Source organism: Myotis lucifugus, unplaced genomic scaffold (assembly GCF_000147115.1).
Source record: "Myotis lucifugus unplaced genomic scaffold, Myoluc2.0 scaffold_5, whole genome shotgun sequence".
Lineage (NCBI taxonomy): Eukaryota > Metazoa > Chordata > Mammalia > Chiroptera > Vespertilionidae > Myotis > Myotis lucifugus.
The window spans coordinates 6,518,446-6,524,693 of NW_005871053.1; the positions used below are offsets into that span (position 1 = coordinate 6,518,446).

The following is a 6,248-nucleotide window of genomic DNA, read 5'->3' on the forward strand; positions in this document are numbered from 1 at the left end:
GATTGAATGACCGGAACAACCAGTCGACCTGTCGCTATGACGCACACTGACCACCAGTGGGCAGACACTCAATGTAGGAACTGCCCCCTGGTGGTCAGTGCGCTCCCACAGCCAACTTTCCGTGGCTGGCCCTCGACGTTGGCATCTGGCGTCCGTTCCTTCTGTGCCCAGCCTGGCGACCATCGCCTCCTCTCCTGACCCCACCAGGGCCTTTAAGCCCTGGCCTGGGATGGGAAACCAGGCATGGGTGGCGGCAGACATGGCCCCTTTCCCAGAGGGGCTGAGGGCCGGCTCCCTCCTTGGGATTGGTGACCAACGTTCCATGCCTTGTCCCTCTCCTGGGCTGGCAGGCCCCGATTGTTCTAGCCCTGATAGGCCCTGATTGCTAGCCAGGCCTAGGGATCCCACCAATGCATGAATTGGTGCACCAGGCCTCTAATATATAATAACTATATATAGTGGTAACTATAATCACCATGCATAAGACTAGATCCCCAAACTTATGCATCTTAAAACTGAAAGTTTGTATCCTTTGACCAACAGCTCCCCATTTCCCTCACCGCGCCCCCCCCCCCCCCCCGCAGCACCTGGTTGCCAACATTCTACTCTGTTTCTATGAGTTTGATATTTTTTAGATTCTACATATAAGGATTTGACTTTCTCTGTCTGACTTATCTCACTTAGCATAATGCCCTCAGGTGCCATCCATGTTGTAAATGGCAGGAGTGCCTTCTTTTCCATATATATATATATATTATTCATATATATAAACCTTGATCTTTCCAACGTTGCTTTGGGTATTCAGGATCTAGCTCACTCTCCAACTACTGTGTCCTCTTAGCATTATTCTTAAGTGGATACTTTCCAATTCAACATGCTTTTAACAAATAAATAAGTGCTTGGAGTGCTTGGACCAGGTAGTGCACCTAGAAGTAGCAAAAGGGGTATTTTGCAGTTAATCCCCATCACTTGGTGATGGTTTGGATTTGGGAAAATGATAGAGAACAAGGTGTCAAAGATGACTTCCCAACTTCTTATTCAGAAGAAGGGAAAGTTTTGGATGAATTATCAGAAATTCAGTTTTGAATATATTAAATATGAAATGCCCATGAAACATTCAAAAGAAAAGAAATCTAGGAAAAGACCATAATGGCAGTTTTGGTGCTAAAAGAGCACTGGGCTTAAAGGCCAAGGACTTTAATTAAGGTCCTACCCCTGCTCCAACAAGTATAAACATGTGAAGCAGATAAATATCTTTATTTTACAGATGAGGAAACCAACACTCAGAAAGAGTAAGTCCTTGGCCTCCTCTCCTTCTATGGTTCTCCACCTTCAAGAGGAAGCCTACAACCATGACCTTATCTGGAAGGGCATGAAGAGTTAATGTGGAGAAGACTCTCTTGAGATTCATGGTTAATTAGGAGTAGAAATCATGGTTCTGGAATGTTATGGGCTTCTGATGAATATTAATAGATTTGGGCTATAGTGCTAACATTTTATTACTAGGTTTTAAATTGGTAGGAAATAGAAGAGATCTTAGTCAGTGGGGAGAAAACATCTCCCTGCCTGCTCACCTGGGTTGGAATCATCTATTTTCCTCATAAAGTTGAGCCCCAGCTTGACCCTAGAACTTGAAGAGGGACAAAGGTCACAGAAAGATGAAGGAAGAGCTCCCCCTATTTATATCTCCCCTGGGATGAACTTCTTAACCTACAATGATAGACTAAAGATCTGTGTGTGATGAACTTTTTTGACCACTGCAACGCCAAGGAGGGAAATGGGCTGCCAATGGCAATGGGATGGCTCTGGTTACTGTAGAGATAAGGAAAGGGGGCAGAAAGCAGCTGCTCTTACCCAGAGTCTAAGAAGGATTCTTAGAGGAATAGGCTAATAAACTCTGTTAAATACTGACTTCATAAAATTCCAACATTTATTAAACTCCCACATTGGGACAAAGAGCACAAAAATGTGTGAAAATGCTCCCCAGTCTTACGATCTGTTTTAGGGGGGAAAGATGTGGTCTTGGATAGTGTCTCTATGCTGTGACGCAAGTTTTGTTGTGTTGTATTTTCTTTGCTTATGTATTTTTTTAATCTCTGTTTCATGCAGAGGATTTCCAAATATAACAACAGAAAATGAAAACATAATTCAAATGATCCCAATAATTTCCAAAATTGAATGCTGTTTCCATATTAAATTTTTTTCCAGCTAGACTCTATGACCAATATCTGAACAAAAATCTATGTCCCAGGTATTATATTTCTACTCTTTAATTATTGTCTCTGGTATATTTGGCATGATATCTTGAAATACCCAAATAAGGGGTCAATTGTTAGCAAATTTTTATGCCTATACAAGGGGTCACTGTATGCAGATTTGATGCTACAATTCTCTGGGTACATGTATAGGCTGAATATATGTCACCCCAAAGAGAGAGAAACCATTTGCTATGTTGTCTATGTAAAGCATTTGGGACAGCATCTGCATCACAGTAAATCCTATGTAAGTCTCAGTGGCTGCTGCTTCTCCTACTACTATTGAAAACCCGAGGGTTGTGCTGTGATCAGGGGTCAGCTGGGCTAGTTTCATTAGATCTACCAACTCCTTGCATGGACCCAACACATGTGCAGTGGTTTGAATATTTGCTTCTTACCTATGAATGACCCTTGACCCTTTGGGATGATCACCTTTGCAGGTCCACATTTTTGCCATTGGGTGCCCCTTGGGAACTGCCAGAGGTCAAGGCAAAGCCCTGAGATGTAACATGCATGGGAGCCATCACTCCAAAGCAGTGCTTCTCAGACTATCTATGGTGAAGGATTAGTTCTTATTTCCAATCTGCCATAGCCTGATACTTTGTAAAGTGCAATAAAAATAGCTTAAAATGGAATAAAAAGCAATATACACAAAATTCAAGTTCCATTTCTTTTATAATTCTTTATTGTTGAAAGTATTACATATGTCTTCTTTTCCCCCTCATTGACCCCCCTCCAGCCCACCCCTGCCCCCCACCCCAGGACCTCACCACCCCATTGTCTGTGTCCATGGCCTATGCATACAAGGTCCTTGGTTGATTACCTCCCACCCACCTCCCCCACCTTCCCTCTGAGATCCTGCACTCTGTTCCATGCTTCGAATCTCTGGATCCACTCTGTTCATCAGTTTATTTTGTCACTTAGATTCCACATATGAGTGTGATCATGTGATACTTGTCTTTCTCTGACTGACTTATTTCACTTAGCATAATCGTCTCCAGGTACCTCCATGCTCTCTCAAAGGGTAAGAGATTCTTCTTTTTTACTGCTACATAATATTCCATGTATAAATACACCATGGCTTTTTTATCCACTCATCTACTGATGCCAAGTCCCATTTTTAAAACTTTAGATTCAACAAACTTGTGCTTCGAAATGGCCCTCTCAGCAGTTCTAAATGCTCCCTCTCAATTCTGTATTTGTCTCATCTCTGAACAGTAACCAACAGATTGTAAATGGTGGGCCTCACTTTAAGTAGTAATGCTGTAAGGACAATGAGGAGCCCCAGTGGCCTGTCATTTCCATAGTGTTTTTCTTCTGACAAGCTCAAAGGGCTCTCATCCAAGGCGGGGCACTGTGGGTCAGCTGAAGGTGTTTGAACCATTGGTGTGAAGCTGGTGCATAGCTGGTGCCTAGGGGGTGACTGAGAGGCCACCAGGGAAAGCTGCTTTGTGCTGGGTGCTGGCCACTCTCATAGCTGGGGATTCTCACACAGCTAAGCAGTAGGCTGTTAGTGCAGATGCACAGGTGTGGAAACAGTTTGTGAAAGGCAGGTTTATGGCAAATAAACACATGGTGTGATATACTGTAATCAACTATATAAACAACTTTAAAATTGTCTATACTTCATATTTCCAGCATTTGGTTTTGTTAATCATACGTCTTCCTGACAGCAATTAAATAACCTTGAGAGAAAATGTGCACCTGCTGTCTCCCCTGGGGAAACTACATCTCTTTTGTGAATGACATAAGTTCTCCATAAAACATAACTGAAGACGGGAGAATTGAATTTGGAGATATGTCTCTTTTCTCTCTTGTTTTATCTCTACTTGAATTGGAGTGCAGGGTTTAGTAGAGCTAATCTTTTCCTGGATTCCTACTCTCAGATTCTATTCAAACCAGAATATTTCCCAGAGGGGCACATTTGAGACAATAGAGAAATGAGGTTTTGATGAGTATCACAAAAGTGGGGAAGGTCCCATAGCCGCCTCAGGTGGCCTGTACTTTCACCCTCCACAGCGCTCTCCATTCTCATTTATACAGCAGACAGATCTCATCCACTTGCATGAACACCATAGTGGTCCTTAAAAACAAAACATGACAAAATGTTTGCTTTGCAGACAAGATCCATTTGTTAAGACTGGTGAATCAAAAGCCTGTTTTAACTGACGGATGTGGAGGGCAAGTTGCTGGTGCTGGGAGTAGCTGAGCGCACTGCTACCCCCTGCCCCAGACTTGCCAAGTCTCCCACAGGCAAAGTTCAGGGTGTGAGGGCCCTGGGGTGTGGTCAGTGCTGGCCTGGGCAGCCAGTCGTGGCACTGGAAGGTGAGCAGCTGCTCTGGATTCTACCATGCTGACCTCTCCCACCTTGATTGTGGGGCCAGAATGTAGTCCTGACAACAACTGTTTTAGAACTGGAACCCTGAGGAGCTGGATCTAAACTGTGATTCGGTTGGTGAGTTGGAAACAACCATCTGGGAGAGAAACATATACAGTCCTCGGGTTACATCGGACTCGACTTACGTCATTTTGTGGTTACGTCGCCATCTCCCATTTATTTATAAAAAAAAAGTTCCATCATTTCGACGTATGTACATATGTGCTTTATGTTTTTTATTATTTATTTACCACAATAAAAGGTCAGGAAATGTTATCTTTCTTTTAATTTTTTTTACTGTTTCACTTCATGACTGCTGTGTATGTGCTCCATGTGAGTTATGTGGGTGCTTAGGTAGGTGGGTTCCGACTTAATGGCGAAAATCACGTTATGTCCTGGCGCGCGGTAGGAATAGATCTCCGACGTAACCCGAGGACCTACTGTATTGTGGACTCTATCAGTCACTCTTAGTAATGGTTCCATCCACTCTATTTGATAAGAAAAATGGCTTCAAAACATAGCATTTTGTCACCGAGAAAACAATGCCAGAGCTGTTTGTACCTTGATAACAGCTACAAACCTGACCTTATTTGGCCTCATGAAGAGTGGGAATGTCCTGATATTTATTTGAACTCTACAAATTTTCTTTCTTGACTCTACAATGATAGCTCTGTCAAGGATGTGGTGGTAATATATGACAGATGGGGCTGGAAATGCTCCTGTTTCTATGAGGACACTACAATTGTAAGGATAAATTCAAGCCAGGGAGGGTGCTAGATCACAGTCCGAGATGTGCATCACCATCCACTAGTCATCTGGGGCTTTCATGGGGACATGGATATGTCTGACATTGAAGTAAATCTGAAATCGTTTTGGTTCTGGTTCAGATCGTAAGTTTTGGAGACAACTATCTTCTTAACATTGGACCAGTTAAAGCTAGGCTGATTGTTCCCATCTTCCAAGAATGCCTTCTTGCTGTTGGTGTCTGAGCTTCCTATGGTAAGTGAGGAGGCTATTTATGCATCTAAACCATGGAGGGTGCAGTTGGAAAAGAATACTATCTCTATGGTCTACTTCAGAAGGATCAGGATTTTTAACCTTCAAGCCCCATAACTACCTCTACTACAAAGATCAGGATGCTGGGAATCCTAGATCTGAAGTGATCCACAGATCTGGATAAAGGCCTCCTCACTTCCCTGCCCTGGTTACCACCTCTGCTCTCCCAGTTGAGTTTGCTTGAACTATAAAGCTGACACGAGTGGAGTGATCATTGGGGGTCAAGAGGAAAGGGACACTGACTGCTGTTTGCTGCTCTTATTTTCCTTATATAGCACTGCCATTGTAACAAACCAACTGCTTTCCACACCCAGAGATGGCTTTTCTAAGACATTTAAATCAAAGGAACTGAATGCATTACACCAATGTCTCAGTGGACCAAATGTTCGAGTTCCATTGCTAGCATACCTCTCTCTGGTTAGCAAGAGGAGGGACTGAACAATTAAGCTGAGATCATCCATTCCCACCATTGGAAATTATCTACAATGGAAACTTCCCTCCATTCTTTGTGTTTGATAAACCTACTTGCTTATTCAATGACTACAGTTAAAGAATAAGTC

At 43.0% G+C, this 6,248-nt stretch overlaps 1 pseudogene; it reads left to right on the forward strand.

Annotated features, from left to right (window-relative positions):
- Positions 1–5,899, forward strand: part of LOC111823094 — a 29,762-nt pseudogene extending 23,863 nt beyond the window's left edge.
- The last annotated feature ends 349 nt before the right edge of the window (positions 5,900–6,248 follow it).